This window comes from Nelumbo lutea, chromosome 4, assembly GCF_056320005.1.
Source record: "Nelumbo lutea isolate HS-2025 chromosome 4, American lotus-T2T, whole genome shotgun sequence".
Lineage (NCBI taxonomy): Eukaryota > Viridiplantae > Streptophyta > Magnoliopsida > Proteales > Nelumbonaceae > Nelumbo > Nelumbo lutea.
The window spans coordinates 101,238,387-101,250,768 of NC_142687.1; the positions used below are offsets into that span (position 1 = coordinate 101,238,387).

Below are 12,382 nucleotides of genomic sequence, written 5' to 3' on the forward strand. Positions count from 1 at the left end.
GGCTCACTTGCCCCAGCTAAGTGCATATGTGATTGAAAAGCATCTACATGATCATTCGGGTCGAATTATCCATCATATTTGTCTAGGGGAGGTACCTTGAAATCTTTCGGCATTGGGGCGGCGAGGAGTTCGGGAGCTAGAGGAGATGACATAGAGATGAGTGGAGTGGCTTTTGCTGATCCCGAGCTCGCTTCTTCCATCAATTCGGGTAGGATCTGGGCTGTAGCTCAGCGAGCTCTATGATGTCTCTGTTGTTTCTTTGCCGGCTCTGCATTGGTGTTGCTGGTTTCTTTATTGTTAGGCATCGTTCTCATAGAGAGTGGCTCGAACTGCTGGTGATGGCTATGGACGGAGGCACCTTGCCTGGAGTCTGTGGCCAGGACCTCGAATCGATTTTCCACAAGCGGGATTTTGAACTCCGAGAGCCGAGGTGAAGCGGGTCTGGCCAGCTGGAGGTCTCTCGACCTATTCACATGTTGGGAGGTGGGGGAGTGACTTTTTTTTCCCTCCCACGGGATAAGACCTGACTCCTAAGAGGGTTCTGAGTTTGGGGGGTCTCTCCGGTGGGGGGGTTGCTTGCTGCGACGGTGGGGCTTGGCCTGCTGCGCAGTGGGGTGTCGAGGAGGAACTTGTTGCTGGCTCTGGGGCAGTGGTGGAAACTACTGTTGATACTGGTACTGATAGACTTGGTGCAACACTTGCTACTGGTATAGCTGGAAATGTTGAAACTGTTGCATTTGAACCTGCATAGCTCGCATGTAGTGCACCAGGTCTTTAAGCTTGTTTTGGCCGGTCACTGAAGGAACAATGGAGGGTTCGACGAAAGTTGCTCCTACCGTGGAAGGGAGTGGAGCACTCACAGGTGCCATTATCTGAGGCACATTCATAGTAGTAACTCCTTCTACAAAGAGGGGGATGGTGAACTGTCCAATGCACACCGCTGGGACCTAGAGTTTCTCTCTGGCGGTGTTCATTTCTGCGCTGCGTTTGAAGTTTCTAGAGGAAGCCATGGAAACTGAAGTCTTTATGTTCAATGGAAGAAGGCTTTTCGAAGCATTTCCCATAGATTGCTCCAATTGATGAAGTGCCACCCGGTCACTCCTAGCTGCAAGTGGCTGCGCTCCTAGCTGGCGGCAGAAGAAGCACCTATGAAGAAGAAGATGAAGGGATCCCGAGGAGCTCACCCATTGGGAACACTCCGATGCTTAAGTTAGTAAGTGGGAGAAAAACCTGAAAGCTAAAAGAGAGAATTGCAAAGAAAATAAAAAAGGGCTTGGGTGCAGATCACGCAAGTTGCAATACCCCTTCTCTTTGGGAGTTAGAGCTCTTATATAGTGGTGTCCTGTCAAATCAGGCATAACCGCCTCTGGTTCTTTGCTGCAGCCGTTACTTGCCAGGGCTGAGCAGGTGGGCATAGGTAACCATTGCAGAGTACGGCCCTGCCAGAGAAGGGACACCTCTCAGGGCTGGCAGGACGCCGCCTGGCGAGAGACGTGAGTGTAGGTCTTCAGGTTTGGCCGGTACGGTTGTCAGACAGGAGATCTTTCTGTAATACGCTGAGCTGCACTTTCGCGAGCTGCCTTGTACCGAGCTACCTTGTTTTGAGCTGCAGGCATCGTATCGAGGTGCTTCTACCCGAGGTGGACTACTTAGGTTTGGGAAGGAGTAAATTTATTCTAACTTAGGAGGCTCCTGAGCTCAACCCGAAGTGCCTTCAGCTCGGGATATTCCCAACTTGGAAGAACCTTAGCTCGGAGTAATCGAAGTGTCATCTCGTAGCGTGCTGCCACGATGGATCTTGGCAGACTGGTCGTGCTGAGTTGTTGCTTATGCTGAGTCACGTCCATGTGTCCTCTTATGAAGAGGTCGAGTCAAATCACCTCCCATCAATATGAATAATCTTAGACAGGGAGAGTAGCCCTAAGCAATCTACTTTTCTATGCTGAAATCTCTTTGGCAAGAGATTTATATGATAGAGACTGTTGTTTTGGGTTGCATAAAGGATGCAGAAATATATAGGAGGTTGGTGGAGAGAAATCAGGTCTTTGAGTTCCTTGTCGGACTCAACTCGGAGTATCATATTGTGAAGCATAATATTTTAGCAAAGGATGAGGTGATTTTGTCTCAGACATATGCCATGGTGAGCAGTGAGGAGAGAAAAAGGCATGTACAATCTATTGAGTCGCAAGTTAATCATTATGCTAATGCGGGGGTGAATATTGCAATAAACCTAAACACGTTAAAGACACGTGTTGGAAGCTACATGTAGAGCTTGTTACTACCAGATTTAAGAACGAATTGGTGGGAAAGGGGTTGAAACTAGAAAAAGTGGAAATGAAAATGTAGCCACCTCTCCACAAGGCGGACAAAGGTCGGGTGGAGAGAAGTGAGACATTAAGATCTCTAATGTCTTGACCTTATCATATGTTCTTCATGTATCTAAATTTAATACTAATTTTCTTTTAGTTAGTATTTTGACTAAATCTTTGAATTGTAGTGTGACCTTTTTTCCTTCATATTGTGTTTTTCATGACATAAAATCTCAGAAGGTGATTGGGATTTTGGGAGTGGCCATGAGGCGAATGGGATATTGAGTCTCCAAAGTTATTTAAGGGAATTACTATATTGAGTCTTTATTATGAGTCTTGTGAGTTCTCAAAGCATTGTAAGAGCACTTATCCTTAAAATAATAAAATATCAACTATTCCTTTTAATGTGTGGGGGCCTTATCATTTACCATGTATGGGTGGGTATAAATATTTATACTGTTTATTGGTGATTTTTCACATTATACTTGGATTTAGCTTATGTGCTCTCCGACTAAAGGTTTCCTCATAATCGATACCTTCTTTCTGAGTGTACCCTTTCACCACCAAATGAGCTTTGTAAGTCTCAATCCTACCATCGATGCCCTTCTTTCTCTTGTAGATCCATTTGCAACCAATTGCTTTTACCCTGGAGGGCGAATCTACTAGAGTCCAGACTCCATTGGTCTCCATCGAGTCCATCTCAGCTCTCATGGCCTCCACCCACTATTAGGAATCTATGTCTAACATAGCTTCCGCGTAAATTACGGGATCCTCTTCACTGGTCAAGGCTTCCACTAGGTAACTATCCTGGTCATAACCATATCAGACTAGTGGCCTGGATACCCGAATGGATCTTTTAGGTTGGTCACTACCTGGAGCCTGTGGGACATCTCCCACTGCACCCAAGTTCTCCTCATCAATAACTATTTCTTGACGATGGGTGTCCAGGATGTAATCGGTTTCTAAGAATTGGTCCGCACTTGTTCTTTTAACGTGTGCAGGACAACCCCAAACCTTTAAATGTTTTACACTTGGCTTCCTTCTGGTCCATAGTTCATATGGAGTCTTTGGAACCGATTTGGTTGGAACCCGATTCAGTACGTAGATAGCAGTCTTTAATGCATATCCCCAAAAGGATGTGGGTAATTCTGAGTGGACGATAAGTGACCAGACCATGTCCAATAAGGTCCTATTCCTCCTCTCTGAAACACCGTTGAGTTGAGGTGTGGCAGGAGGACCTAATTGTGACACTATCCCATTGACCTTAAAGTAGTCCCTGAATTCGTCAGAGAGATACTCGCCACCTCGATATAATTGAAGGGCCTTGATTTCTCTCCCTAACTGTTTCTTGACTTCCTGTCCGAACTCTTTGAACTTTTCAAATGACTCATACTTGTGTCTCATTAGGTACACGCAACCATATCATGAAAAATCATCTGTAAATGTGATGAAATACACGTGTTGATTTCGTGTCCTAACATTCAGGGGACCACATACATCAGTATATATTAGGTCAAGTGTGCCCGCAGATCTTTCAGGCTTACCGTCAAATGGCCGTTTAGTCATCTTACCTTGAAAGCAAGGCTCACAAGTGGGAAGATCTTCTATAGTTAGAAAATCCAAAGGACCATCCTTCACCAGCCTTATGATTTGGTCAACACCGATGTTGCCAAGTCGGTAATGCCAGAGGCACGTGGGGTTTAATGTATCACGATTTCTTTTCTTGGGATTTTTGACTGACGTAGTTTCGGTTAAGTTAGTCTCCAGAGAAGGATGTAGAACATAGATACTGTTCTTCAGTTCTCCGCATGCGATTAATTTGTTATTCCATTTAATAGTAATCATATTATTAAAATAAACAGTATATCCATCAACACACAGTTTAGAAACATAAATCAAATTTCTTCTCAAACACTGTACATAAAGACAATCTTTAAGTACAAGCACTCATTCTCTAAAAACTAATTCTACGGTTTCTATTGCCGCAGCTGCAACACTTGCAGTTGTTCCCAAAAATAGTGTCCCTTCACCTTCACTTGCAGTTTTCAATTCAAAAATTAATTAATGAAGGATCTGAAATTAATAATTTTGATTTTAGGCAAACACAAATCAATTATGGACTGTTCGTACCACCTGCAAAACAGAGGTTAATCACTAGGGATGCAGTTTCAAAAACTGCAAATCGCAAAGAACGATTTCCCCATCTGCAAATCTCCAGCGCCGCCTTTTTCTTTAATCAAGAGAATAAAATAAAAACAGAAATCCTATTTTTATTAATTAATTACATTTTTTATCATATCCTATACATTCAGTCTAGAAAAATAAAAACAATATATTTACAGACCGAATTGAATAGAAAAGGAAAAAGGGTGCGCAGACCATCTACGCTAAATCTGCACTATGATCACCAGGTTCGAACAGTCTATTAAATCAAAATAAATAAAGAACAGTTCTAAATAAATTTTCGATTTAACAGAAATTAATTTCAGATCAATCGCCCTTAACAAGAAACAATTTCTTGAAATAAAGAAAAAACAATCTGCGCAAATCTTGACAGAACATCTTCTCTCCATCGGCGCAGGTTCAGATCTAATTTTCTTTTGGTTCAAGATTCGAACATGTGGTTCTGATACCACTGAAAGATTGGTAGGATCCATCTAATGGACGCAATTAAGGGTACGGAATGGGTAGGCAAATTTTGAAAATTTTCTTACATTCTCTCAACTGGGAATCATATTCCCTAAATTTAGAATGCAATATTCAAAGATTATAATTGAACCATAATCGAACCAGAACTTAACCAAAAGTAAAAGGGAGTATTATACCTGATCCGGAGAAATAGTATCTCCCAAAGTTGGTGTTCACGCCCAAAGAAGACACCAAGATCCGTTGTGGATCGAACGGAACCAGCAGGGTGCATCCTACACATTGGATCCTTCGCAAGAACCCACTGGAAACTCTGAACACCGAATTCTTTTCAGTCTTTTTTATAAGACTGATGTCAAAAACTGATTTATTGACTTCTTTCTTCTGCAAATATCGAATCTTGCAAGAGGGGTTGGTGGCAACTGGAGGAGAACTCCTGGCACGAAGATGGCTCAATAACTTTTCTTCACTCTGGAGTTCTGAGATCTAATCTCTGTATAAAGAATATTTTTTTCTCCATTGGAAAAAACTCTGTTCGAAATCAGGTATTTTTGAATTGGTTTTCTCCTCCTTTCTTCTTGATTAAGAACCCTCCTAAATTAGGAGTATCCCAATCCAAATCAGTATTTGGATAGGGGATTATCTTAATCTTATCTGCAAATTAAGTTAGTTTACTCATGAACTTATCAGGAGGTTACCTGATTCAAATCTGATTTGAATTTTGTCTCCCATAGTGGATAAGGTTAAAAGTCCCAATCCTTTTGCTAACATTAATCTCAGATCCGCCCCATAGATGGGTGATCATATCAGCCCAGCTCGAAATGGGTTTTTGGCCCATTAAGTGTTCAGTGCTTAACTAGTTTCCTATCTGCTGCCCAGTTGGGCTTCTTTGTATGGCGTGGGACCCAAGCATTGATCTTCACTCTAGCCACATGGGTTCGGCCCAACCGAATTTACTGAAAAACTCAGTGACCCCTTGAGCCCATCACATGGACCCTATGGGCCCAACACTTGCATTAAGTGGTCCCTCGGCCAAGCCATCTTATAAAAACCCAACACTTGCAAGATTAGCCCATCAGGTATTATCCTAAATAGTCTTACATTTAACCTCTCAGCCCATAATGATCAAGCACTGCCCGACAAATGTCCAGTTTTAGGGTCTTACACAGAAATATACTAAACAACATGAATCAAACATGTACTTTATTTATTTACACTAAATGTCAAAAGTACATCAAATTGGAATGAAACTAAGGGCATACAAAACTGTCTAACAGTTTCTTCAAGAAATTGTTTAGACTATTTGTAATGATGATGGTACATTACTATGGGTCTTATTTTAAATTAAAAAGCTATTTACCAAAAGTTTGTAATCATTTTTCAATTTTTAAAATAAGTAATTTATTTTTTTAAGACTTGAGAGTTAAATAGCATCAATTGACCACTTTTTAATTGTGATTTTGGTTTTTACTTTTTACCTGATGGGAGATGTAAGATGTGGCAATTGAGGTGTCAAAAAGTGGGAATGGGAAGAGGTATCAGGTGTGAGAAATAAATAAGATAATACTAATCATGGGAATTTTTTTTTTGGGATATAAACCACAAATCCCATATTCGGCATCCCATGTTCCACTTATGAAATATATCGACTGGTTCTCGGTTTACATAGATATATATACACAACTGACCCAGTTCATTAGTTTTTAGTATTTATCAAACTAAAACTTGTTTACTCTTTTTCAAAAACCAACTATTTTCAGGTCAAGTTGGTTCGGTTTGATCGGTTCGTAAAATTATATAAACAGCCCTACTTGGACCTTTAGCAAATCCAAGCTGCCAGAAGAGGAATTACCTAACCGCGGTTTATCAAGGGTAAGGCTACTTAACATAAGACTCTAGATAAAGTTATGGTTTCTATGGATTGGCAACTTCTTTTTCGTTTTGCTTCATTAACCCTATGACCCATCACCATGCTCTCTTTCTTGACCTAATCATTCAAGAAGTTAGATAACGAAAACCCATATAGTTCTACCAAATGTGGCTTCTTAGGGAGGACTACCATAATTTAATCAAACAAAATTCGAATCCTAATCAGGAGGGCTATGCTACAACAGGAATTCAGAAGAACCCGATGAGGCTCACTAATAAGTTAAGAGTACAGAATAAAAATGTTTACGGAAATATTAATGAAAAAACTTCAATATATTGACAACCTTTTAGAAGCCACTCAATTAGAAGAAGTAAAAATGAAAACCGATGATGATATGAAACAGTTAGAAATAGAGAGGGATGTCTTTCTTCGGTGCTAAGAGTTGTATTGGAAACAAATTTCCAACTTTTGTTACAACAGGGCAATAGGAAAGCACAACTTATTTTCTTAGAATGGCTACCATGCATCAAAGGAGGAATAAAATCTCTTAGATTAAAGACAGCAAGGGACAGTGGCTAGTCATTAGAAGATCTATAGAACAAATGCGGATTACTTTGAAGACTTGTATGCCTCTTAAGGCTATCAAGATCTAGAAGACCTTTCAAGATCTATTCACCCTTGTTATAATAGACCAGGAGAATGGAGACCTGTTGATTATCTGGCTAAAGGAGGATATAGAGAAGGCCATGTTTAGCATAGGAAGTCTTAAGGCCCCCGACCCCAATGTGTACCTAATGGGCTTCTTTAAAACTTTTTCGGATCTCTTCAAAGAAGACATTGTCCTATTGCTTCATGAATTCTTTAAGATTGGGTGCTTTTCTAAATCTTTAAACAATACCTTTATCACCCTGATTCCTAAATGACCCAGATGCAACCAGGTCAAAGATTATTGACCCATTAGACTTTATAATGTGGCATATAAAATAATTTCAAAACTTTTGCCCAATAGGCTTCCATCCCTGCTTGATAAATGTGTTTCCCCCTTCAAAATGCTTTTGTCCAAGGTAGGCAAATCCTAAATAATGTGGTTATCACTCATGAAAATTTCCATTACATGAAGCATAATAGGAAAGGGTTGGTGACTATGGCCATTAAGGTTGATATGCTAAAAACTTATGATAGGACCAAATGGGACAACATCATAGAGGTCGTAAGGGTTCTACATTTTTATGGGGCCTAGTGCAAAACCGTTTACTACTGTATGTCCTTGGTATCTTTTTTTGTTTTAGTCAATGGGGTGGTAGATGGGTGAATTACTCATTTTAGAGGCCTTAGGCAAGAGGACCTTTTCTCACTCTACCTATTTATCCTCAATATGAAAGGCTACTCTAGGATCCTAACTAAATAAAATGGGTCATAGTGCAATAAAGGGCATAAAAATCCATAGAGGAGCTCCTTTTATATCTCATTTTATTCTTTGCATATGATGTGTTCTTGTTTGTTAGAATTCAAAGGGACATAGCTGTTAATCTTTTGGATATCCTAAATAAATTTCAGAGAATGTCTGGCCAAGTAAGGAACTGTTGTTAGTAAAAGCGTGAGGCATAAAGGTGCAGAATTGCTTAAAAAAAGTTAAAAAATGGGGGGCCTAGAGTGTCACTCTAGATACTTAAGAATCCCCTTAATCTGAAAAGGAACAAAGCAAACTCAATAGACTTCACCCTGAACCAACTTGCCTCTAAGCTAAATAATTGGGAAGCGGCTGCCCTATTCCAGGCTGAAAAATCGGTTTAGGTTAAATCAAATTTGCAAGTTGTCCCAAATCATACAATGTCAAATTTTACTCCCTGATTCTATGAATGGCAAAATTGATAGAATCCAATGGGATTTCTAGTGGAACCATAAGAAGGATTCTAAACCTCGTCACAATACTAAATTGGGAGGTTATCTGTTCCTCGAAAGCTTTGGGTGGCTTGGGCTTAAAGAAAGTTAAAGATGGTAATAAAGTTTTCCAGTGGAAGGTGGTTTCTACTTTTTGAACATAAAGGAGTCTTTGTGGGTCGAACTCCTCAAAGACCTGTACTTAAAGAATAAGAAGCTCTTCCCCTACATAATTAAAAAATATTTTCTCTTTCTTCTGCAAAAGCTTAGTAAAAGCCTTAATGGAAATCTTTCCTCTCTTGGAGTATAAGGTGAACCCCAATGGGGAAGTTTGATTGTGTGGTAACCCCTGGATAAACAACTCTATTGGCTTTACAAATCCTATGGGACCCCCTATGAGGGAATAATCCCGCCTCACTCTTGCAAAGGTGTTATATATGAACGATCTTGGGATTTAACAGTATCAACCCAACATTTTAATTAGGACAAGACGCACTGGATCACTCATGACCCATATCTTTAGGAATCCTATTAAGAACTTGGACTTTATGAAAGAAATGAACATTCTCTTTAGGGTTTGTTATCCATTATTTGGTGAAGGGACGTATCCTTAAAAGGAACCCTGATATTCTCTACCTAATTATGAAAGTATAGGCCCTCCCTGTTCTCCCCAGGTATAGAACGTTCCTTTGGAGGCTCATTCAAGGTTTTGTGGTCACTATTGAGATACTAAAACTAAAAGGGGTTGCCTGTTATTCTCTTTGTTGCTTTTGCAAATCTGAAAATTGAGTTGCATTCCATCTTTTCTTCCTTTATCCTTTTTGTAAAAGCAATTTGGTTTGTCTATCCTATGGGTTTTGTGATTAACATGGTAGCAAATTATATCTCATATACTATTCTCTATGCCCTAAACTCCCTTGAAAATAAGAAAAACAAACTAGATTTCTTAATTTGGCTCTCTATAATTGCTTATTATATATGGTGGTTTAGAACTCTGCAAACTTTTAAGAGCAAATCCTTGAATTGTGAGAAAGCTCTATTCCAAATTCAAAAAGTAGTGAGGGAAGTTTTTAAATTCTCCCTACACTAGGATAAAGACCTGGGAGGGGTTTTTGACCAAATTCCTCAGCAAGCCTCTTGGAGATTGCTTTCCTAAATAACAAATTTTCTCTTTTTTATGTGATGTTAGCCTTAAATGAAATGGTCAGGGGGCTTATGCTTTTGTGTGCATGTCTTACTCTAGCTCTTTTGTGGCAATAGTAGGGAAAAATAAGCGTGGATTGAACGGTCCAAGAGGTGGAGTTACATGCGATCGAGGAAGTTCTGTCTTTTACTCCTCTTAAAAGATGCAAGTACATTTCACCCTGGTTGTTATTACTTTTCACCGTTGAAAAGTAAAGGACACAAGTGAAAGGGAATCGTTGCAAATCCTAGCAAGGTCAAGTTGCATGGCCTTCCTGGAAACAAGTGGGCTGCCATAGCAACCTGGTTTCCAGGAATAATGAGTAACGAGATCAATAATTTCTAGAACACCCACTTGAAGAAGCACCCTCTTTCCATGGGTCTCGAATGCACGCTCTTCTCACCCTTTCCTTTAGACTTATAGTCACTCCACTGACATCTCCTTCAACGCACTATATGGCACAATGAAAAAGCACTAGGATTGAAGTGGAGGCTTAATTGTCAAGGGAATCGTTACTCTCAAACCTTTCATCATCTTATTAGAATCCTGATTGTAATTACTTTCTTCGCATTTGGAATTTTGAAAAATTGGGGAATCGTTTTGGAGGGTAAGCAAACCATAACCATTGGCATGCCAAAGCCCCTTGTCATAGGCATCACCATAAACGGAATGGGAACTAGGAATGAGTATAGAGGTGGTGCCCGCAACTATGGTTGTTGCACTTACAACAGATTGGATGCGGAAGAGGTTGCAACTAGGTCAGATTGATCAGGCTAGATTAGTCATCAGAGGTGTCATTGCAGATGTTCTTGCATGGGCAATTGGGAAGTTTCTCATTGCCTAACATGCTAAGTGAAAGCTTATTGAATCGTGCCCTCTGAATCATTATTTGGAAATTAGAGAAACAAGAATATTACCATATGATGAGGGCGGATTTTAGTTTGCAAACTATTATGAGAGTACTGACTTAAGCATCGAAGCGACCTCGCCGGGTTTGCCACCCTGGGTCCTCTGACATTTGGTTCCTTGCAGGTCTCTAAAGTGCAACGAAGCTCATCAATTCAGCTCGGCACCTGGTCAGGCCAGCACCTCATAGGCAGCTCGGCACCTGGTCAGGCCAGCACCTCACAGGCAGCTCGGCACCTAGTCATCCCAGCACCTCACAGGCAGCTCGACACCTCATAGGCAGCGTAGCACTATAGTCAGCTCGCCATCTAGCCTGCCTAGCTTGACTCAGCTCGACAGCCAAAGCTCTCCACTTTGGCCTGAGTCATCGGCCACTTGGAAGCAAACCAAATGATGAGGTACTTAGCCAAATCGATACTTAACCAAAAGTTGATTCTTCAATTGGCACCGTCTGTGGGAAATGCTACAAAAAGCCAAGTTCTCATCCTCTAAAAGGCTAAGTCATCTTTTTTCAGGAAGATAAGTCCTCAAATTTTAGAAACTAAAGCTCTCGCTTTACAGTTTCCATCTTTTATGAACTCAAAGACTATGCAAGAAGTTGATAGCTAACAGACTAAGCAGCTCTACCAACTTTATTTAACTCGGATAAAGCCTCATCAATCATCTTCGCGAGGTCCCCCCTACAAAGATGAGCTATTAGTGGCTTCCACGGGAGTTGGCAGTCAACAGACTGCATGAACGCCCTTGCTGGTCGAGCCTTCCAAGGCTCCCGTGTGAGCTGGCGACCTAAAGTCAGTAGTGCTGCTCCCGTAGGTCGAGCTCCTAGTAGCTTCTTGTAGGAATGGGTGACCGGCGTCACGAGGCTGATACAGTGCAGCCATAGCACTAAAGTACTTAACCGGTGTGAAGACCTCAATACCACATAAGACCCAGTCGCATCTTCAGTATGGGCAAAACCAAGTGTAAGGAGAGTGGACTGCAAATCGCTCCCAAAGCCTAAAGGCTAAAGTGTCGAACTGATAAAAGACCTCGGCACCACATAATACCCAGTCACTCTTTTGGCATGGGCAAAATCAAGGGTAAGGAGAACGGACTACGAATCACTCCCAAAGCCTAAGGGCCAAAATACCGAACTAGCGAAGACCTCCTCACCACATAAGACCCAGTCGCCTTTTTGGCATGGGCAAAATCAAGGAGCAAATTGCGAGTCGCTCCCATAACCTAAGGAATTGAATCGACACTTATGAGCTCATCTAATTATTCGTTCCGGGCCGAAAGGAGAAATCTACTCACTTCGCCAAGTTACTTTCAGCTCGGGAGTGGGGGACAAATGAAGAGGGCAGATTTGGCCCTTCAATGATATTGTGACACAGAGCACAAACGTGGCCCGGCACAGGTGCGGCCTGGCCCTGGTAGCCTGGCACAGGCATGAGCTGGTAGCCTGGCCTAGGTGCCGACCTGGTGACCTACAAGACGTGCTCACCAACAAATTCGGCATGCACATCCTAACACTCCCACGATCCTTGGAAGTTGGCCCACGTGCCGAACGATCTGGAGGGTGGTCAATGTGCATGGCGGTTACCTCTA

General features: G+C 41.4%; 1 pseudogene; it reads left to right on the forward strand.

Annotated features, from left to right (window-relative positions):
* The first annotated feature begins 1,969 nt into the window (after positions 1-1,969).
* Positions 1,970-10,770, forward strand: LOC148862221 (uncharacterized; annotated as a pseudogene).
* The last annotated feature ends 1,612 nt before the right edge of the window (positions 10,771-12,382 follow it).